We start from the raw sequence: 23436 nt of genomic DNA, 5'->3' as shown, positions 1-23436 counted from the left end.
CAATTCCATAGGATAGGAGTATTGCTTGCTTTGCTTGCTGTAAATATAAACATAAATGTTGCTTGCTGAAAATATAAATGTAAACTAAACTTGTAAATATAAACTAAAGTGTTCAGTTCCGTATACCTCAAAACTTGTAAATATAAATAGATTATAAACTAAACTTAACTTGCAGCAATTTCTTTTCCATTCGTAGCTGTCAGGGTATATGCTAATTTTGAGGGTAAATATGTTCAAGAGAAACTGGTCAGATAGGCTTTGTTCCTGCTGAACTGAATTGTCTATATGTGAATGTAACCTGGTAAGGGGACATTTTGGCCTGAAAATAGATATTTGGAGCTATGCTCTTGGCATGGTTCTGAACTGAAACTTATGTAGCCATTTTTGTTTTAACGCATGAGTGTCGTGCACCCTTCTTTGATAGCTTGGGCAAGGCATTTCAAATAATTGGAGATAGGGGTCCCATGAACACGTAGCTGTCAGGGTATATGCCTATTTACACACACATACATGCTGTCAGAGTATATGTTTATTTACACACACATACATGGAGTTTGTTCAGTTTGCCTATAAGCAAATGAGACAAAAACTGAAAATGTCCCTACAATTAATGTCCAGGAGACCTCTGTTGCTTGTTGAAAATGTAAATGTTGCTTGTTGAATAACCTATGAACAAAATGAAGCTTCCTCATATGCACTATTCAATCTTAGCAATCCCTTCTCTGTTACTTCCGAGGCATAATTTGATGCAAGATTAGAAGAAATTATACCTGAATTTTGACCAGCATTGTTGCTTTCTTCTTCAGGTTCTTCGTTGCCTTCTTCAGGTGGAGTGAAATTGAGATCTGGGACTACCATGCTTGAAATTGGGCCAACGAGCTGCTGCTGTTGATGTTGAGGATCTGCTTCTTCCTTGCTGTTGAAGATCTACTGATGTTGTTGGTGAGGAGCTGGACCATCAAAGGTGCTGGACGAGGAGCTGGGCCGGCTTTCAGCGAGAAGCCAACAAGGATCACCGAGCCTGGAGGTTGTGGAATACGCAGATCCTGGGCAAGGAGCAGCGAGGTGTTGGGCGAGGAGTTATGCCGGCTTCCGAGCTCAACTTCTCCTGGCCTTCTCCCCTGGCTCCCCTGGCTCAGGGCTAGCTGCACCTTGCCGACGACGCGGGGAAGAAGGGAGGCAGTGCTGGCGAGGTGCGCTGGGGCTGGTGGCCGGCGGCCGGCGAGGTGTGGTCCTGGGGCCGGCGGTGACCAGGAATCTGGGCGGCGATGAGGATGAGATCCTGGGCGGCGATGAGCGGGAGACCCTGGGCGGAGAAGTTGGGCGCCAGGTGAGCAGCGAAGAGATCTTGGGCGCGAGGTGGGCAGCGACGCGCTGGGCGAGGAGAAGCCGGGTGCGAGGTGGGCGACGACGCACTGGGAGAGGAGAAGCCGGGCGCGAGGTGGGCGACGATGCGCTGGGCGAGGCGATTCCGATATTTTTTGAATTTCAATTGATCGATTGGAAGGGGTATTGTTGTCCATTACCCTTTTTTTGGGGCTGTCGGAAATTTTCTTCCGCGCCTTACAAAAGTGAACGGAGGGAGTAATATTTTCCTGAAGTTCAATTCAACAATGATTGACCTGTTTCTTTTTAAAGTTGATTCATTCCCTCCATGTTCTTTTCTGCAGGCTCACTTCATAAAAGATAGACGATGCAATACTGCAAGGGCAGTTTTTGCATTGGAATCGGAATACAAGTGGGCTCTGAGTGGGACACCATTGCAAAATCGTGTTGGAGAACTTTACTCACTGGTTTGCAACTAACATTTGAAGATCCTGACCAATTTTATTTTACCTCCTCTATTCTTACTGTTGTTTTCTCAGATTCGCTTCTTGCAAATCTTTCCATACTCGAAGTACTTCTGCAAGGACTGTGACTGTCAGATACTAGATACCAAGTAAGATCTGCCTCTACTAGTAATATCTGATGATGGAACAACTAATTTCTTATTAATAAGTGTAAATTTAGTTAAAAAATATATATTCATTTGTCAACTCTATCATGTAACCGCAGTCCAGTTTTGGAAGGATATTATTGTTTGAAACAGTTATGATCTATAGGGCCATCGGTCAACCACACAGCAGTCCAGTTACGCTGATGGGCTCTAGTCATTTGGCTCCGTCCTATAAGGCCCACCAGTCAACCATACATACATCACAATACCATTTGATTTATTTTGTACCAATTGTGTGACCTACGGATGGGCTTATAACTGTTGCAAGATTCAAAATGTAATTCTGTAAAATGTTACCTGCTATAAAGAGGTGTAGTTTCTAAAATTTACTTTAGTATGATTCTAAACAAGGTTACTGTTGCAATGTTGTAGTTGTATCACACCAGGTTATGAGTTGCTGCTGTTCCCATCGTTATTTCTTCGTTTTAGTTATTGACCCCTAATCTCCTGCAGTATGAAGAAAAAATGCGACTGTGGTCACTCATCCGTCAGGCACTTTTGCTGGTGGAATAAGGTCAGTTACAGGGTTCTATATGTCCCTGATTTTGACATATTTTTTATTTGTGACATTATCTTTGCTAACACAAAGTCATTTTTTAACAGTACATAGCGACACCAATATTGTATGGATCCGCGAGTTTTGAGGGCAGAAGAGCCATGACTCTTCTCAAGGAGAAGGTCTTGAAGGGCATAGTGTTAAGGCGGACAAAAATAGGCCGAGCTGCAGATCTTGCTCTTCCACCGAAGACTGTAAGTCAGCACAACACGTTATATACACAATGAATGTAATGCCTCCTCGTCTATAGTTGTACCAGTTGCAAGAAGTTAAACTTTTAACATGTTAGGTGACATTGAGGCGGGACTCTTTTGATAGAAATGAAATGGAATTTTATGAAGCCTTATATACTCAAAGCTGCACGCAGTTTGATTCGTGAGTCTTCCTTTCCTTCCTACTTATGTAGTGATACCATATGGATTATTCAGTAGACATTGTGTGATTATTATGCTGCTTCTGCAAAAGTTGAAAATCCAGTTTCATCTGAACAAGAATCTTCTTTACTAGCTTCAAACAGCTCTGATTTGCAATACATCGTAACAAAGTGCCATTGTTAGGTTAGAGCTCATCCATTTGTTTTGTCTCTGGATTTAATTAAACACCAATTTCTCTGGACTGGAGTTGTACTTACAACAGATGCAAGGTGCATTGCAAAGAGATTCTGCTCGTAATTTCATGGTTACATCCAATACTCGATGTAGCAGGTTTTCTTTTTGTAATCACTGGATGCCATTGTAAAGTAGCTTATGTATGCAAACGCTCCTTTATATTTCCTATTTTGAGTTTTTTTAGTTTTTTCAGATAGTTAACGCTGTTTTCTCCAGGTATGTTGTTGCTGGAACGTTGCTGAACAACTATGCCCATATCTTTGACCTCCTCACAAGGTTGAGACAGGTGTGCACATAATTCCTTGGATATCCTTAGAATTCCTTATGGGTGCAACAAGCTAGTTTAATCGCCTATAGTCTATGCTATTATGCCATTTCCCCCTCTATAGAATTGCACTCCTAATTATTTCTCTTTGTTGAAGTAACATGTTGACTGTTCCATCCAAATTGTAGGCTGTCGATCATCCATACCTTGTTGCATTTTCCAAGACAGCAGAATCTCAGGAAGGATGCAAAAATCAACAAAATGGTGCCATGGAAAGCCAGTGTGGAATATGTCATGAATTGGCAGAAGATGTGGTGGTTAGTAGGTTGCCCCTGCAAAGTTACTTAAGCTCATGCATTGTTTTCCACTGGTTATAAGCTGACTTTCACATATGAACTTTCCTTTCAAGGTTACATCTTGCGATCATGTATTCTGCAAGACTTGTTTGATGGAGTACTCTGCAACTTTGGGGAATGTTTCATGCCCATCTTGTTCAAAGCCTCTTACTGTTGACTTAACAACAGAAAACTCGAGACGAAAGGTCCCTGCAAATTTGAAGGGTGGCAAACGCTCAGGAATACTAGCCAGACTACAAAGCCTAGCAGATTTCAAGACAAGTACGAAAATTGATGCATTGGTAAGTTGGCCAACTTGTCAGCATATTTTTGTTGTTTGCAGCCAATCTGCAGGGGAGTGAATTTTCTGTCAACAAACTCTTATGCATAGTGATAACATTGGAAGTTCTAGAAACTGTTTGTGCCTTAAGTATCTTGGCAAGAGCTGGTGGTAACCAGCTGTTTATTATTATTATCCAAATATTTGATTATTAGGTGGATATTTTATATGGGCTAAACTAATTCATCTCTATGAAGATAAGACACACCATTTGAAGGTATGTGAGTCAATAGTAAACAAGTATCCTGCAATTACCTAATCTGTTCTCTCATTGGCTTAATATATTCCATGACATCACTGGGGACACCCCTGGCATGAAACTAACCTTGATCAAATTATAAGTCTTTTGGTATAGAGAGGTTTCCGGAGAGCGATTAAATGGTTCTGTTAAGTCTAGTGTAATTATGGTTCTTTTAGGCCAGCACTGGGCACAATAAGATCTATCTTACTATTACTTCAAGAATGGACCATGATTGAGCAAAGAGAAGAAACAATATTGACATTTTTTAATGCAGAGAGAAGAAATAAGAAACATGATTGAGCATGATGGTTCTGCAAAAGGGATTGTTTTCAGCCAGTTCACATCGTTCTTGGATTTGATTGAATTCTCCCTGCAGAGGGTAAAGTATTGATAAACTCACTGAACTCAATACTGATATTTAGCATTGCATTGTTTATTGACAAATGGAATAATTTAATGGTTTAACAGTCTGGCATCAAGTGTGTGCAACTTAATGGGAAAATGAACATGGTGGAGAAGGGGAGAGCTATAGATACCTTCATAAATGACCCAGATTGCAGGATTTTCCTGATGAGCCTGAAAGCGGGAGGAGTAGCTCTTAATCTCACTGTAGCATCTCATGTAAGCCAGTGCATATCCTCCTTTATTTATGTCTAGTTAGACAGCAATAACCCATGTAGTTGCTCAGCGTTCAAAATAAGCAGAATGATCCAGTTGATGCTGCCTGCTTATATATGTATATTCCCTGGTGGATGATAGGTTTTCTTGATGGATCCTTGGTGGAATCCAGCAGTGGAGAGCCAAGCGCAGGATCGAATCCACCGAATCGGACAATTCAAGCCTATTAGGTAATTTGCTATGCTAGTTAAAATGGACACTGAATTTTACCGCCTCCTTTATCTGACTTGGCATATATGATTTGACTGACACAGAAGCACGAGGTTTGTGATCAAAGACACAGTTGAAGAGCGCATCCTACAACTGCAAGAGAAGAAGCAGCTTGTGTTCGATGGGTAAATCTCGTTTCTTCCTCAGCCATCCTTGGGTCGGGTGGATGGGAGGATGGTGGCTGATACATTCCTCCCGTCCTTTTTGCAGCACCGTGGGTGACTCGCCAGAGGCCATGTCGAAGCTTACAGAGGCTGACCTGAAGTTCCTGTTCCAGAACTAAGCTTGTCTTGTTTCCCCGATGATGTTCCGGAGCTAGCCATCCTCCCTGGTATTACCAGCGCCGCATACATCCATCGCAGCGCCCGCATATTGACTGTAGCATGCTGTTTACTTTTCTAGCCAGCCCTAGGGATCATGAGTTTTGGATGGCATACTCTGTAGTTTTGGACTTTTTTTTTTAGAACGAAGGCTCAAGAATGAGCCCGACTTTGAATTAACAAAGCCATCAACCGGCTAGGATAACAAAGATTACAACCACGAACCACACAGAGAAAAGGAAAACGGCAAAAATACAAAGGCGCTGGGAGGCAGCTCACATAGCACACAAACCAACTAGATAACATGTAGCTAACAGCTAGGGGATGCTAGGGCCCTCTTGCACGCACACAACCAAAGGGAAGGCATCTGCAGGCTCAGTGCAAGGAGACGACGACGATGAGAGGCAAGCCATTGCCAGAACACTAGGGACTTGTGGGAAACACACCGAGACAAGTCCATCGTCAAAGAAGACCCCTGTCTCCTCGCCTGGCTCAAAAGGCGCCGCACCGTTGAGCGATGGAGTAGTTCACCCTAGAACCTGCCGGGATGGTACCCAGGGAAGCCACTGGAGCGGAACCAGGCGTTCCTGACATGTCGACGGCGACTCACCTAGAGCCAACCAGACCCAAAACCAGAGGCCGGGCGAGAAAGAGGGTAAGCTGCCAGGGTGAAATAGCAGCAGGGGCCAAGAACAAAACTCAGAAGCTCCGGCTTCCTCGGCGAGCTGGTGAGGAAAACCACCGGCGGAGGGGAACCCTATCCTCTCCCTGCCTGGAAATCGCTTGCACACCAGCCGCACGAGGAGCACCATAGACACAGGACCCCGCTCCAGGAGGACACGCCGCTGGAGACTTGTTGTCGCCGCCGCCGCACACCAACCACACCACACCGAAGCCCATCGCCCCACTTGTTCCCAAAAACGGCGTCTTCAAGAAGATTACGGCGCCAAGGGCGTCGCCGCCGTCCAACACAGTTGTGGTTTTCACCCGGGAAGCAAGTGGGCATGGGATGGGGAGGACAAGACCTGGACGACGCCTCCAAGGAGGTGAGCGGCGCCCGCGGGCGTCGCCGCCGTCGCGCCGACAAAGCTGGCTAGGGTTTCCCCTGGTCCTGGACCCCAACATCCGCTCCCACTCACAAAAACCGGCTGTAGCAGGCCGGATCTGAGGGGGGAGGAGCCCGCTGGTGGAGAGTTGGGGAGGAGAGGGCCAGATCTGACGCCACTGTAGTCGAAGCCGTCGCTGCGCCCCGATCTGCATCCTCCGGAGGTCTCGCCGTCCTCACGGCCAAGACCGCCGGCCCACGCCCGCGCCACCAGAAGCCGAGCTGGAGGCGCCACACCGGCCGGGGCCGCCGCCCCAGATCCCGCAGCCCCCCGCGGGCGAGGCGAGGCAGCGAGGGCCCCGTCGCCACCGTCATCAGCAGCACACCGGGCTTGCCCAGCGGCAGCCTCCGGTGGCGGCGAGGGGAGATCGAGGAGGGGGGAGGGGAGGCGGCGGGGCTGGGTTTCGCCCTCGAGTCGCCCAAGCAGGGCGACGCGAGGGAGGGGAGGGAGGTTCGTAGTTTTGGACTTGGGAACAACATGGGTTCTATCCAGTTTACTTGTTTGGGAACGGCAAAAGCAAAACACGAGCGCTTGTCCATTGGGACCATGGGTCTGTGGATTGGACGGCCCTGCTTAACTAAGCTACCGACGAACAAAACGCACAAGATCAGCGGTCAGCGCGTAGTACCTTGCTTGTGATGGCAGAACTAGCATAGAGCGGCCCTATCGGGCAGTTGCACTTGCACTCTGCTCCTGCTCATGGAGTCATGGCTCTGCACGCACGCATATGCTAAGCCTGTGCTTTTGCCGTCGATCCCGAGGACAGGCTTGATGCCATTCTTTCCGTCTTCTCTGCCACCTGTGCCCTGTTTAACTCTAGCCGGGACTACACAGTCCCGTATCGTCAGTCTGTGTGGTTCTTCAAAAATTCTACTAATAACGACGGCCAAGACCATCCGTCAAGATTTGGGAATGGGAAGGCAGGCGGCCGCGGGTGTGAATTGCCGGGCCTAATCATTCATCGCCGTGATTGCTCGCGCCTGCTCTGCGTCTCTGCTGTCTGCCGATCTAGCTAGCAAAACAGCACCACGCGTGGGGACCAAACCAAGCGGCTGCACTGCCGACAGGCGCTCCCTACCGAGAAAACTGAAGGGAAACGCTTGTTGTCTATAGTCTGAAGAGACGCCAGCCTCAGACCACTCAAACGCCGTTGATTCGATCCAAATCTGACGCTCCAGATTTTGTTTCATATGTGGAAAAAAGGAACAAAAATCTCTTCTGACTAACCGCCCGCAATCCCTGCGCCATGTACCACTCTCCGTAATCCCGCCCGATTCCATCGCCCCTCATCGCACGCACCTCCCCGAGCTCTTCCTCCACCTCGCTTGCCTCACCCGCAGCTCGCCTCACCGTCAACAGATCTGCTCCTCCTCTTCGATTACGCCGCCCACCACCTGCTCAGGCCCGTACCCCCTCAACTCCCCACTTCCTAGATCCGTTCCTCCACTCCTTTCTCCACCTTCCAATTCATAGATGCGTCCTTCACCAACGGGGTAAGCACTCTTGCCGGGAGGCTTACCGGCAGCGGCGGGAGATCAACGACGAGCCCTTCTGTCCTCGTCCGTCAATGCTACCATGGCTACAACACATGCTGCGTCTTCCTCGACGCGGTGGCCGTCACCGCCATAGTTGCCATGTTTCCGGTACGGTGGGAACGAGGAACGGGAACGGGGACGAGAGTCAGGGGCTGGAAAAAAAGGGTACAGTGGGGGTATACATCTCTAGAACGATTTTTCTAAAACGGAAACGTGATCCAATCAATTTCGGTACGATGAATCCGGTACGGTACCATGGAACGAGGAACGTGAATCTTTACGGGTGCGGGGAGCAACTGGCTAGGAGGGACCGAGGGAGTACTTATACAGGGAACTGGCTGCATCGTCGATTCATGAAGACTAAAATATATCATCTCCTTCCCAATGGAAAATTTATTAGCAGCCTTGGAGTAATTGGAGAGCAGAACAAGGAGCTATTTAGGGGAGTGGAAAAGAACGGGGCAGAAATTAAAGCGAGGAGTTCTTGATTGATATGGCTGACCTTTTGCTTACTCGGTCGATTGAAGAACCAAGACTGTCGAGTCGCCGAACCTGAATCGACGATCCGGCTGCGGAAACGCCGAATCCGCATCGAATCTTACCGAATCGATCCTCGTTCCCGAATCTGATTCCGGGTCGATGAATCCGGATCGAGGGGCGGCCCACCGTTCCCCGTTTCCGGCTACTACGGTCACCGCCATCATTCGTGACTGTTTCCTGGGCAAGGGAAAACAGTTCATGAACATGACATAGTATTTCTATTTCATGTAAAAAGTGCTTCCATCGCTTGAGATAATGCTTCACCTCCTATGGCAATCGCTTCCTAATTTCTTTCCTATGATGCTTCTTTAGTACTTTGCTAGTGCGTATTCCTAAATGCTTCCATAGTAATACTATGAAATTTTAGCAGTCACTGCAATGTGCTTCCTATTTTCTTCTGGTGCAAATTCCAATATCAATGTAAGCGGTGCTTGATGCATGATCTTTGTATGTAGGAAGCATGAACCAATGTCTCTTGCACAATGTCATGAGCAACAACAGAGGTGGCGACGTTCGCTTCGTTGTGGGCTTCTCTGTGGCCATCGACGGCCAACGTGTAGTTGAGGACAACGACAACAAGGTGGCTGTTAGGGGTAGCAGAGACAACGGCGAGGATGTCGCCCAACAATGGGGAAGAACACAATGAGGAGGCGTCTTAGTCATCTTCCTCAATTGACAGTCCTCTTCTGCAATGCCCCCAACAACATCATCTGCTTCCTCAACACCTTCATCGGGTTCACCCTCCAACAATGGCATCCCCCTCTCTCATCAGCAGCTATGCCCACAATGCTAATCGTGAATTAAAACAAAATTGATGTGCATATGTATTGCTTTACCCTTGAAGCATGCAATGAAAGTAAAGGAAGCATTATTAAAATTTTACTGTACATATAATTTGATTTTATGCTTCAACAACTACTAATATGGGCTTCAACCACCTAGTGTTGCTTCTACTAGTTTATGCTTCAACCACTACTAGTATGGGCTTCAACCACTACTAGTATGGGCTTCAACCACTATCAGTGTGTGCTTCCATCTTTCTCACCGAATGCTTCTGTTGTAGAGGCATTGCCACACCCAAATCTAGATGCGCTCTTTGTTGCATTGCAATGACGTTGAGTGGGCTACAAACTGAGACCTACCCGCTAAAAGTTGCATGTTTGTACAGAAACACGGAGAGCTTGTGGTGCACGTGGATCTTGTCCATAATCAACTCGTAAACATGGCTATTTTAATTCTCTTTTATTTTGTTGTAAAATGAGTTGTAATTTTTTTTATCATATCCAATTAGTTTGTTTTGAAGCTTAAACTTTGTTGCTATGCTTCAACGTGCTTTCTTGTCAAGCACATGTTTCCATTCACAAAAAATAAATTTCCTTTATACCAATAAATTGTTTCCGAAGCTTTTAAAAGATATAGCATAAATCAGATGCTTCCGTTGAATAACCCGTTTCTGCTGATCACAAAGTATGCTTTCATCGGTCAAAAGGAATGTTTTCATGGCAGAAAAGCTATGTCACTATCGAAGTAAAAACGCGTCTGAAAATAAATAAATATTTATCATAACTATTTAAGTGTATGTTTCCACTAGTTTAAAAAGAGAAGTCACATTACTGTGACATCAAACAAATTATTCTTGGAAGCAACAATTAGGAGAAACATATGACTTAAAATTATACCCCAGCAGCATCAAACATAAATATTTATCTGGTTTGAAAAGTCATATTGGAGTGACAAACAAATTATTCATGGAAGCAACTCTGGGAAGCAACAAGTAAAAGAAAGAAATCAATTAAAATCCATAATACTGTGACATCAAAAAATGATTCTTGGAAGCAAATCTCGGAAGCAACAAGTAGCAGAAACAAATGATTCTTGGAAGCAAATCTTGGAAGCAACAAATATATGATTAATTTACATTAACTACCACCAGCCGCATCCCTGAAAAAAGGATTTGCCATCCGGGCCACATGCACACGTAGTACGTAATAGCCATGCATGGAGCAGTCAATTAACGACTGGATCCAGCAAATCACGCGAGAGGTTACTAACAGATCGGACGGCCAGCCTACTTTTGATCGAACGGCCAATTACTAGTGTGATGAGAGGCAAAACATCAGTAGTCTGATGCCTAGCGCTCCCCAAAACTGAACGCCACGGACCATGAAAGGCGATTTCTTGGGGAGGTAACTACACCGCGGTTAGTTTGGTGCACTGCAGTAACTTTGTTAAAAGAAATGCATAGATAGTTGCTAAAATATAACTAAATCAAATGAAAAGAAAACTTAAAAATTAATAAAAGAAAGTCTCTAAAAATAGAATATAAACTTTTGAGTTACTGTTAAAAATATCATTTTGAAAAAAAATGTGAAGGATGACTAATATGCATGTATGATCTGGCACCGTTACATGCATAGCATAGACTAATGCAAAAATAATTGTAATTTATGAGTTTGCTTACATGATAAATTTTGCATGACTTAGTGAGAGGATAGATTTTGCATATCTTAATGGGAGAGAGACTTTAATGCATGGTTTAGTGGGGACGATGAGACTGACACTTTGCATGTTGAAAGAGTTGTGATCAACTTCATGTTTCCGGGCAGCGAATCGTTCAAATACGATGCTTCCTCCCGTATCCACCCGTATCTCGCGCTTACATGGCGTGCCAGGGCCACTTTCAGTGGCTGGTAGCGGCTGCACTTGATTTTCTTCTTCAGAATACAACGTTTTATTTATATTTTCTTGCCGCACGGTGAGTCCCTCAAATAAATGAAGAAAGGAGGGGCGGGTGGTTTTGAGCACACGATCACTGCTAGTAGCCTCACGCTTACATCCACCAAACCAATGTCATTTTCACGTTCTACTTGCACAATTTAGCTTTATATATCATTTCAAGACTGACCAGAAAAATTTAAAGGAAAAATCTAACAAAATAATATGGAACCCTGCGGTTTGAACCTTTAAACTCATGGTGGCTCGTCGCGTGTGAGTGAGCTAACCATCCTAACCACGAGGACACATGATGTAAAATAGGGATAAAAAAGAAATTTATTTCGTCCGTTCTTATTTCATTGATTTGTCCAATAAAAATTACATATATTCATTCTGCATTATATATTTTGTTTTATCTATATTTTTAAATTAAAAAAATATTCGAATTCAAACAAACAAAATAGTTGACTTGTCCAAAATATTACATGCATCCATACTACACTATATCTCATGTTATCTAGATTTTAAAATTATCTAAATTCAAATAAAAATTTCATTGATTTGTCCCAAAGAATTTACATACACTCATTATGCACTATATTTTCTTTTATCTAGATATTTATATTTACCATCATTTGAATTCAAACAAAAAATTTAGTTGATTTTTTTGAAAAATTACGTACATTCATACTATGCTATATTTCCATTGATCTAGATTTTTTAATTCAAAATTATTTAAATTCAAACAAAAAATTCGTTGATTTATCCCAAAGAATTTACGTACATTCATTTTGCGCTATATTTTCTTTATCTATATTTTAATTTCTTTTTTTTTGCAGGGACAAAAATTGGTTTATTCCTCTAAAATAGTGTTACAATCTGCTAATATAAAACTAAAGACACTTTTTGGAACACGGTGCAACCAACATGCGTGCTACCTCCAGAACGACCAATATTAGCTAAACAATGAGCAACACTATTTTGATGACGATCTAATTTCTGCGGAATAAACCTACGTGGTTCAAGGAGCCTCTTAATTTCTAGAATCAAATGTCCATGAGCAGACTTATCCAATGACTCGTCAGTTAATGCAGCAACCAAGACAAAACAGTCAGATTGAATAATAATAGGAAGCCCTGTCCTATGCAAAATGATTAAGATACCTTCCAACACGACGCTAATTTCGGATTCTAGAGCATAGATGTAGCTTGATAGATCTTCTCACAGAGATATAGCGGCGGGAGCAGTGACACCATTTTTGCATCTGAACATATTTGGACCCCCTTACGAATCCTTTGGCTAGGCATCCACTGTTCCGAAGCTTCATCTTAGGTCTAGCAATATCCTTTTCTTTTAAATTGTTCAGTAGATCCATAATTGTAGCTGCCTCGTTAGAGACTTGTTTGTATCATACTTAGCAGAGTTTTAGAAAATCTTCCATTTAGTATGGGATGCCTTCATGCTGTCTAGCGGCTCATCATTGTAATCATAACCCGCCAGATATTAGAACACGCCTTTGTTGTTAACTCGGCTTCACCATGTTGGGCAGCTCATCTAACATTGATGATTATGTTGTCTTGTCTTTAATCATGAGTAGCAGTACTATATCATCACATGATTGATATGGCGAGTTACCACTTCACAAGTAACCCACCATTTATATGTATGCAGTTCTCAACCCTTTCTTAGGCGAATCGGTATGTCAAAGACCACTATTTGCAATTGGGTGCCTTCCCAAGTTTCCAAGCTCATTCTTCAAGACTATAAAGATCAAGGTCTTCTTCTGGCACAGGAAGAGATTGGTTGGCGATGCGGCCAAGGAGACAATGTTCCTCGACCCGACAAAGGAGAAGTCGTAGTTTTTGTAGACCATCTTCTAGAGGCTTCTCTCCGCCCGAGTCAAAATTCTTTCGAGATGTCTTAAATTATTTTAACCTTCATCCTCAAGACTTAGGCCCAAACTCCATATCCAACATCTGTCACTTTCAAATCCTATGCGAAGTATATATGCAAATGGATCCCACTCTTCCCCTCTTCAAGGAATATTTTTATATGAATCGTCCAACAGAGTTTGCAGACGGCCCGAGCCTGGAACTCGGCGGGGTCTCAATCCAGAGACGTAGAGACGACTGTTTTCCTTCAGCTACCCTACCAAGTCATCCAAAGGGATGAAACAAGACTTGGTTTTACTGCAAGAATACTGCCCCACCTAACGAGAACCCCTTGTCGGGTTACAGAGTTGACCGCCTCCCCATGGATTTGGATGTCCCAAGCCAGATCATTCCAGAGGAGCATGCTTCAGCTGCCGATGTCTATCCAAAACTCAGGGCCTTGCTAGCCAATGGCTTAATAGGGGTTGATTTAACCCAGTGCTGGGTTACATGGAGAATCCTTCCCTTGAGCCGCTGACCCAGCTTAACGTGTGAATATTCGGGCGACTAGAACGATCCTCAACGGTATAGCTCTGATGACTTAACAGCTGATGAAATCAATAAAGTTATAAAGGGTCTGCTTTGGGAGTCTCAGGAGAACTGCAATAAGACGGGGCTGCTACCATTCTCCAAACTTAATCCGGCCCCTCCAGTAAGCATACTTTTCCATTCGGCTTATAAATTCTTATTTATTCAGTGCTTCACTGTCTAACCTTTATCAATCATGTAGGCTGTCTCTCCTTTCTGGAATAGGAATACGAAAACTCAAGCGGTCAAATCTAGGACTGCACCGGCTTGGAAAAAGAATAAATCTGCTGTTGAGAATGAGCCGGTAGCTGATGATCAATCGGAGGTAGAATTTGACTCCCTTGGCTGTCTTTTTGTTGAACTTGCTGACACTTCTTGTTCTCAGGGTGATGTTGCAACCAGCCAAGCTGATGATACCGAGGTAATTTCCATCTCTTCCGGCTCAGAATCCTTGTCCCCAAAGAAGACAAGACGGGTCCTGAGGAAAGTAAGATTTTCTCATCCAGATGCTCACTTGGACCCAAACTTTCTTTTGAAGAAAACCCAGCATGAGTTAAGACGCCAAACTCGGAGTGGCGGCTCTGGGGATCTGCTGGGGATCTCCAAATTTCCATCTGCCCGCAAGCTACGTAACGAGGTGCCAGACAGTCCAACTCATTCTGTTCCAAAATACGGCCTTATCAGGGAGCCTTTTAACCCTTCTGATTCAAATTATCAGGAGTCGCCACCATCCTCAGGAGACTCATCTGCCACTCAGCTGCCGGCTTTAATTATAAACCCCGGGTAAGTAATTCTATCAACTATTGGCGACTTGATATAATTATTGGTATGTGTTTTTGAATGCATCATCTTGATCACAGGGCCAAAGCCAAGAGACAGAAGAGGAAAGTAGGCGAGTCTTCAACAAATCCAGATATCCCTGAGTCAGAGGACCAGACCTTGGTGACCCCTGAAGCCAATGTTGAGAACCCTAAAGATCATCATGAGGACCAGGGTGACCCGCCTCCGCAGACTGAACTGAAGGCTTCTGAAGCTATGGATACTGATGCTAACCCAGCGGGCAATCTTAACCCGCTGAGTCCCATTCTTGCCTCAAGTCCTGCCAAGGCGACTGAAGACATTCCCTCTTATGAGAAGAAAAACGAGGACATCACTATCACTGGGGCGGCTTATAAAACTCCAGAAACCTCCAACGTGCTAACTAAGCACACATCTAAGGAGGAAACACCCTCATTTGAGAAGGGAAAAGTAAAAATTTGAGCTGCCAAACTATGAGGACTTCAGTGCTGAGGAACTGCTGGCTATTTAAGTTGCCTATCTACAAGCCGAGACATGGAGGCCAGCCTGGTCAACATGATGAAGAAGAAATATGAGGTATGCTCAATCATCTCCAATGCAGTATATATCCTTATGTAGCCCCCAAGTCTTAACCATAGGAGATCTTGAGTATCTTTAAGACTTAGAGATAAATCTGTAAAGCTAGAAATGTAGCCCCCAAGGGCCAGGTTATCACATTGATGATAAGTCGGCTCTTCAAATAATTTTGTAGAAAAAGAAATACCATGTCACTACTAGGGAAAACCGTAGTAGTAGCGCGGGTTTTGAGGCTAGCAGCTGCGCGGGTGGCCGCGCTATTAATAAGGCGCTACAGCTAACTTATAGTAGTAGTGCGGTCCGCACCCGCGCTACTACTGTTGACGATATCAGCAGCGCTTTTGCGTAACGCGCTACTATTAGTTAGCTGTAGCGATTTCATTGTCCCTCGCTACTGCTATATCTTTCATCATTTTCCCATTGTACCCCTTTCCCTTTCAGATACTAGGTACTACTAGATATCAAATTCATAAACCATTATAAGTACTAGGTAGTACTCCCTTTATTCCAAAGTACTCGTCGTGGTTTTAGTTCAAACCACGACGAGTAATTTGGAACGAAGGGAGTACTAGATAACAATTTCATGCATAGTCAACATGCATCCTCAAGCAGTACAAGGTCATATCGACGGCGATCATCATATGTAGTTCTAGATGATATCGACGACGATCATCATAAGTAGTTCTAGATGATATCGACGACGATCATCATATGTAGTTCTAGATGATATCAAAGACAATCATCATCCTCAAGCCTGGGCGGTTGGTGTTCCTGATAGTAATTAGGATGGCCTGTCCAACACGAAGTTTCTTGCCATCGAGGAATTTCTTCCACCCAACCGAGTTTAAGTGTGTGCGACTGTCCGTGTCCACGCGGTAAGTACAGGTTGTGACGGAGCCCCTTGTAGTAAGGCGTAGTCCAGCTGAGCCTTCTTCATCAGGCTCGATACCATAACTCACAGATAGGCTCTTTGCCAATTTCTAAATAAGAAAAACATATCAATTAATAAATAGCCTCGCACATACTCTTGCAAATAAGTATATATGGATTATCTACACTATTAATAGTTCCTTAGATTCTACACTAATAAGCATGTGATCAAACTCTACATTAAAACATATCATCGACTAGATTCCACACAACATACCATATCATTGGACTGTACACTAAGTATTTCATCGGATAATTTGCATTTGTAAGTATAACATACCATATCATGTCGATCAACCATGGTACTTGTCAGGCGGGTCACGAATGGCACCCCGACAAAGTCAGCATGTGGCGGAATTATGTCCCACAGGTTGGACACCTCCTCCTCGCTCAGCCTCCTTCTTTGAGCTACAATGGCTTCGTGAAGTGGGTCCTCATCATCTTCATCGAGTGGGTCCTCATTATCTTCATCATCTTCATCATCTTCCACCAGGTTGAGATAAATGACATCCAGCTTGGGTCTTTTTGCTCTGAAGGAGAAGCTGATCAACTCACCACCAGTAAGACGCATGCGGGCGAGGAAACGGGCCCATCCATCTCCTCCAATCTGCGACATATTGCGTCCTTTCTCGACCTCCATAGTGTACGCCCCCCAGGAGCCTCAAATGTCACAGTGTCTCCTGTCAGCTTGTTGAATTTCAACCTCACATTGCATGGGACGATCTGTGTAAAATAAGAAAAATGACACAATGCAGTAATGCCAACACTAAAAATAAAATAGTTGTTACATTTCATCTAATTTCGTACCGCCCCATGACGAAAACTCGGCTAGAAGTAGATGCCGAACAGCTTGCCAGTTGCAAGGCTGCTGGCGCACCTTGGCTTGCACAGTCGACATAGTGGTGGTGGTGGTGGCGCCATTTTTCCTAAAGCAATATGAGCAAAGGATTAACGATCCACTTCAGAGGAAAGAAAAATAGTAGCATGTGATATTTTTGGTTCTTCCGCGAGAAGCAATTTGATGGACAATTATAATCCTAAGATCTAGTAGCATATTAGATGACAAGGTACCACCTACATTTTGCCAAAAAATAACTTATTACAAAAAAACAAAAGCATCTACCTATCCATGTACAGAAAAAATAACAATAAAATGGTGCATCCTAAATCAACTAGCCTACTAAATCAACTAAATCAAAATGTTCTAAATCAACTAAATCAACTAGCCACTAAATCAACTAAATCATATCAACTAAATCAAAATGTTGCATATGAACTAGCCTACTAAATCAAAATGTAGCAGGGAGGAGGGGGGAGGATGGGCGACTCGAGGAGGGAGAAGAGAGTAGGACGGAGGAGGAAGGCGGAGCGAGGAGGGGCCGGCCGGCGGCCAGTGGAGGGAGGACGGAGGAGGAAGGCAGAGCGAGGAGGGGCCGGCCAGCGGCGAGTGGAGGGAGGACGGAGGAGGAGGCCAGTACCGAGTCCAGCAAGGAGGAGGAGGTGACGGCGGTGCAGAGGGAGGAGGGGCGACGGGGAGGACTGGCGTGGGGGTTGAGGGGGAGATCCAGTGAGTGTGTGAGTGTGAGTGGATCGGATAGAGGAGAGGGGGGTGGAATGGCTTAGCAGTAGCGTGCTATAGAGAAAGGCACTACTGCTAAACTATCTAGCAGTAGCGCCTTTCACAAAGAAAGCGCTACTGCTATGTGTCAACATGTAAAAATAGACTTCAAAAATGCATTGATCATCAACAATCTTTTTGTGTACAATCTGATTTGTCAATATGAGTCCTCATTGGTTTAGGAACCGGTGAAGACTCATATTGCGGCCACAAATTCTACACATAGAGTTCAGTGAAGACCAAGTGCTTGCCAAAGTTTGAGAAGTAACATATTTAAGGTGGTAGAAACTCTCTTCACGGAGCGAGGTGGGACTAAATTTTTGTAGTAAACTTAGCAGTAGCGCTTATTGGTGAAATGCGCTGCTACTATGATCCATAGCAGTAGCGCTCTTCGTGATAACGCGCTGCTGCTAGAACTAGCCTCGCGGCGGCCTCGTGCGAATTATAGCAGTAGCGCTTCTTAGAGCGGGCGCGCTACTGCTATACTTATTTCAGCAGCGAGTTATGTTTGCACGCGCTACTGCTACGTAGCAGCAGCGCCTTATTTTAAAGCGCGCTGCTGGTAAGATTCTGTGTATAGGCTTTTCCCTAGTAGTGTGTAGCCCCCAAGGGCCGGCTTATCTTCTTAAGATGAGTCGGGTCTTTCCATATTATGAAATTTTGAAGAATGAACATGTAGCCCCCAAGGGCCGATTCATGTTTATGAGATAAACCGGGTCTTCTTGTATTCTTTAAAGGACAAAAAATGATATGCATTAGCCCCCAAGTGCTAAGTATATTGCCTGCAATCTGCTTGAGACTTCTCCATTAAACTTGAAGTGATATAGCCCCCAAGCACTGGGTTTGATATTATCGCCGGCTTACTCCAACATGTGTTAAATGACCGATCCCATTGTTTTGTAGGAGGCTATAAGCACGACCGAGTCAAATTTGACCGGCTTAAGAAAAGAAGTTGAATCTGAGCAGACTCTGCAAAGCAAGGCTAAATCGAGCTTGGAATCCTCACTGGAGGAGTTGGAGAAGATCAAAGCGGACTATGAAATAGAGAAGAAGTCCTTTGAAACCTGCCTTAATCCATCGTGCAGAAGCCACCGAAAGTCAATTGGCACCGGTTACCGAGGAGTTGGCCGGGTTAAAGCCCCATATCACTCCAATGACTCAAGCCATATTTGGTATGTCCTCTCTCAAATGATAAAGAAATATTAACTCGCCTGGCGACTCATCCGTGATTAAGATCTCGCCTGGCGACTCACAATTTGCAGCTTTTATGTAGGTGATAGAACTCGCGGCCTTCAGGACAATGTCATGAAGCTGAAAGCTGTATACTCTCTTATGGAGCAGTTATACACCGGAAGCATGCAGACCTTAAGGGTTGTAATGGGCGAAAAGGACTTGCCACAACTTATAAAAGATGCATTGAAGAAGTTGTCCACTATCCCAAAACAGGTGGAAGAGCTGAAGAGATCAGCTGCCAGATCAGGAGCAACAACAGTGTTAAGCTGGGCAATGACTTATTCGCCAGAGTTAGATCTTGTGGAGATGGCCGGCGGGTTCCTAGAATATAAAGATGATGGGACTCCTTTTTATCAAGCTAACTACGAGCGTTGCATAAAGGAATCTCGAGTACTGGCGAGTCAGCTTGTCGCCAACATGGAATTGAAGAAGTACCAACAGGCTTATGACATCAATAACACGCGAATCCCGCCGCCATCATTGATTTCTTGTGACTTAACTCTACAACGGCGTAAGCATCTCTTTTCCCCCGATGTTGAACCGTCTACTATCTTGAACGACGAAGCTATCTTCCAGGCTTTAACAAATATCAACTGGAATCTGGGCCCTCATATCCAAGTAGAAGAGTCGGTGCAGGATAACCCAGAAGCTTCAATTGCAGGGGGTCACCAAGGTGCTAACCCGGACGACACAGAGGCTGGCTTACAAGAGTAGTTTGAAACTCTTGCAAAAACTTGAATGAATATCATGGGCTCAGCTGTAGCCTTGTAATAGGATTAGCTGAAAATACTTGGTTGCTTTGTCGTGCCTTCGCACATGTTTAATGTTTGATCAAATACTTGTCCATCTGTTGGTTGGAAGTTTTGGATCAACACATGCTTACTTGACCCGCCTGGGCGTCTTGTTTGAATATCAACAACCAATGCTGGTACTTGTATGTTACAAATAGCCTGTAGCAACTTGTAAAGGCAGATACTTCTACCATCTGCAAAAACACCACCAAGTAATAATTGGTGTAAAATAACTGGCAATTGGTCCACCGACGACTTACAGTCGGAATAACTGAGTGCTGAAAAGCAATTGTGGCTTGATAACCTGGTGACTCATGGTCAATAAAGGCTCAGTAGCCATCACAAGAAACCCAGATCTCTTTTGACTCAGAGACATATAATCATTGCTAGAATATGATTAAAATTTCCCGCAAAAAACAGATATAAACAATATTCACATATATTGAATAAATTGTAAGTCGGCTTTCGAGGCTCAAGTCTTGCTTCAATGAAGCTGGCATGATAGCCTTGGCTTATCCTCGCTTTTCGTAAGCCGGCTATCACATGACTTAAGGCGCCGTTTTAACCTTCACAAGTTCAGGGTCATAAAGATTGACTCATGAAGAGTACGACGGGTCATCTTTTCGGAGTAGCATCAAGCATACATGCAGGTTTAACCAATAGTGTGGCATTTTTGCCGGGTCAAGAGGGTGAGAAAGCTAAACTCGGTCAGTTGGAAGCCACCAAGTGACCTATGGTCAACAAATAAAAGTCGCATACACAATATATTGAGATGAAACGACAGAGGCCCCGAGTTCCGGGGATGCCGACTTTATTATATTTGATCATAAATATATACATGATGCGTATGTACAATGATTGTAGCCAGTGGCTCAAGTGTAGTAAGGTCGAAGATGAGCAATATTCTAAGTCCTGTTGGTCTCCTCCTCAGAGGTATGTGATTTATTGCGCTCATGTATGTCGATGAGATAATATGACCCGTTGTTGAGGTTTTTGCTAACCACAAAGGGACCTTCCCAAGAAGGTGAAACTTATGCATGCCTGTCTGATCCTGAATCAAATGGAGCACTAAGCCACCCTCCTGAAAATTGCGGCTTCAAACCCTGCAACTATGATAGCGACACAGGTCTTGCTGGTAAATCGCAGATCGAGCCGCCGCAAGGTCACGTTCTTCCTACAATGCATCAAAAGCATTCTGACGAGCTATCTCGTTATCTGTTTCAACATAAGCCGCTGGGAGAGTCATGTCGGATGTCACTTGGGAGAACCGCCTCTGCTCCATAAACCATGAAAAATGGCATGTAGCATGTTGATCTGTTGGGGGTAGTCCTTATGCCCCAAAGAACCGCAAGAAGCTCTTCAACCCAACAACCCGCTTCCGATGGATGTCGTTCATTGACCATGTTGACCTGGCCGCGCCGAGAGCACCAGGGCGGTGGACGACGACGAGGCCTAGGAAGGGAACGACACAGAGCTAGGGAATACTCGACAGTTGTTTCCCACACAGAGGAGTACGAGGGTTTACTGGTTCGTCTGCCGTCCCCGGAGAATAACAGTAGGTGTGGGTGAGTAGAGGGATGGCTAGGCCAGGGATGGGCGTACAGTGGGGCCGTGAGGCCTGCACGGCAGCATAGCCGGCCGCGGGAGGAGGGAGCAGGCAGTCCCACCGGCGCTTGTTTGAGCGGCTGGAGCAGAAAGAGCAGAGATTGAAGAAGCACGACAGCCGTTGGATGGACATCCAACAGTCACTGCTCTCGTGTGTTGAATAAGTTGACAGGGCGTTGCGTGTGCGTCAACCTTTTTTTAGGAAAGCATACGCGTCAACCTGTAGTAGGCGCACAAGTCAGCCTCAAATCTGTGGAAAACATCATACATCCCATCTGCCATTATTTCTAATAATGTACATCCCATTTGCTAATTCTTAAAAAAATTGGAGCCCATCTTCTTTTTGTTAGAATTACACCCCATATTGTGGCCACGGTTAAAAATTACGAAATTTTGCATATTTTGGTGCGGTCAACTGTTTTTAATCTTGAAATATCGATTCACATTCAAACTATTTTGAAAAATAATTTTTATAAATATAAAATCCAAATAATTGTCCACGCATAAAAATCAATGGAATTTAAAATCTTGTAATGAAAAAAATTGAAACTAATTCCCGGTTTGATGTGTTTTAAAAATGTACAACCCATTTCTCGGCAATCCGAATGAAACTCTCCTCGTCTTGAAAGATTTGCAGCCCAGCAGGACCGATAAAGCAAGTAGGCCTCGTTTGGGTATTTCTTTTCAAAAAATAGAACTAGGAGCCATTTTCAGCAAGAAAAAAACGCAACTGGGCTCATGATGTGGTAAACATAAATAAAACCCTAGCTAGATGGGCCACAGCCACCGCACAACCCCGTTGTTACCCTGATCCATAACTAAAACTAGTATAAATAACAACTGCTTGTTCCTCAAAAAAAAACTGTGCGACCTGCTGGGTCCCTGGTGTCAGCCGCTCGTAGTGTAATTCTCTCGTTTATTGACTACTTTGACAATGGCATGAGCCCTAGATGTCCAACCATTAGGAGGAAACATATTTTTGGGCTTGTAATATAGAGGCACTTGCTTGCGTACTGCCATGACGCTGGTGGGTCCCTACTGTCATCCTCTCCACGTACAGTCATCTCCTTGTTCCTCTTGGTTGTTGACGACGTTGACAACGCAAAAGGGCGGCGCACCACGCACGGCGAGCGAACCAAGACCCCAGGGAGGAGGACGACGAATAGGCCTCAGACGGAACGAATAGGAACCATGGAAGATGCATCGGTCCAGTCACAGGCGGAGGGGAGTACGAGGGTTAACTGGTTCGGGTGCGGGTGCATGTTGGGGCTGACATCGCCGGAGAATAACAGGATGTGTGGGGGAATAGAGGGAAGGACTGGCCAACGTTGAAGGGTACGTACGGTAGGGCGGCAGATGCGCAGCCAGCCATGGGAGGTGGTAGCAGGCGGAGCCGACGGGGTGGTTTGGTTTGGGCGGCTGGAGGAAGAAGAAGACAAGAGATAGAAGATACACGACATGTGTTGGATGTCAATCCAACGGCTGGTAGGCAGAATCGTTTGTTGAGTGGCTAGTAAGTCGACACCACCTTGGATAGGCTATTTCCTCGCGGGTCCCAAATGTCAGATCCAAATCTGTCACAGCCATGCAGCCTTTCCTATGAAAATTTACAGCCCATTTGATGTGCTAGTTCAAAATAAGTTTGTGGGTGCTGGCGGGGGCTAATCACTTGGCTTCTGTAATGCAAAGTGAGCTCAAGCAGCCAGCAAGACTGATGTTATTTCCCTTGGTTGGGATTTGTTACAATATTTCACTATAAATTAAATGAATGGCAAGCCATTTGCCTTGTTTCAAAGAAAATATAACAGTCACAGCCGAGTTGAAAAGGGCAAGAACATCTAACTCCAGCTTACAAACTGTACAAAAGCACGAGGGTTAATTGTTCATCAGGTTTACAAAAAAATCCAGGTTGAAAAGGGCAACAACATCTAACTCCAGCACTGTTTTCGGCAGTCACAGTCAAATGGATCGGTCAGGTCCA

General features: G+C 44.7%; 1 pseudogene; it reads left to right on the top strand.

Annotated features, from left to right (window-relative positions):
• The window catches only part of LOC119363504, a 12061-nt pseudogene extending 6288 nt beyond the window's left edge, over positions 1-5773 (top strand).
• Positions 5774-23436: the final 17663 nt, after the last annotated feature.

The sequence above is a fragment of the Triticum dicoccoides genome, chromosome 2B, assembly GCF_002162155.2.
Source record: "Triticum dicoccoides isolate Atlit2015 ecotype Zavitan chromosome 2B, WEW_v2.0, whole genome shotgun sequence".
Taxonomy (NCBI): Eukaryota; Viridiplantae; Streptophyta; class Magnoliopsida; order Poales; family Poaceae; genus Triticum; species Triticum dicoccoides.
This window is presented reverse-complemented; position numbering and strand designations above follow the sequence as displayed.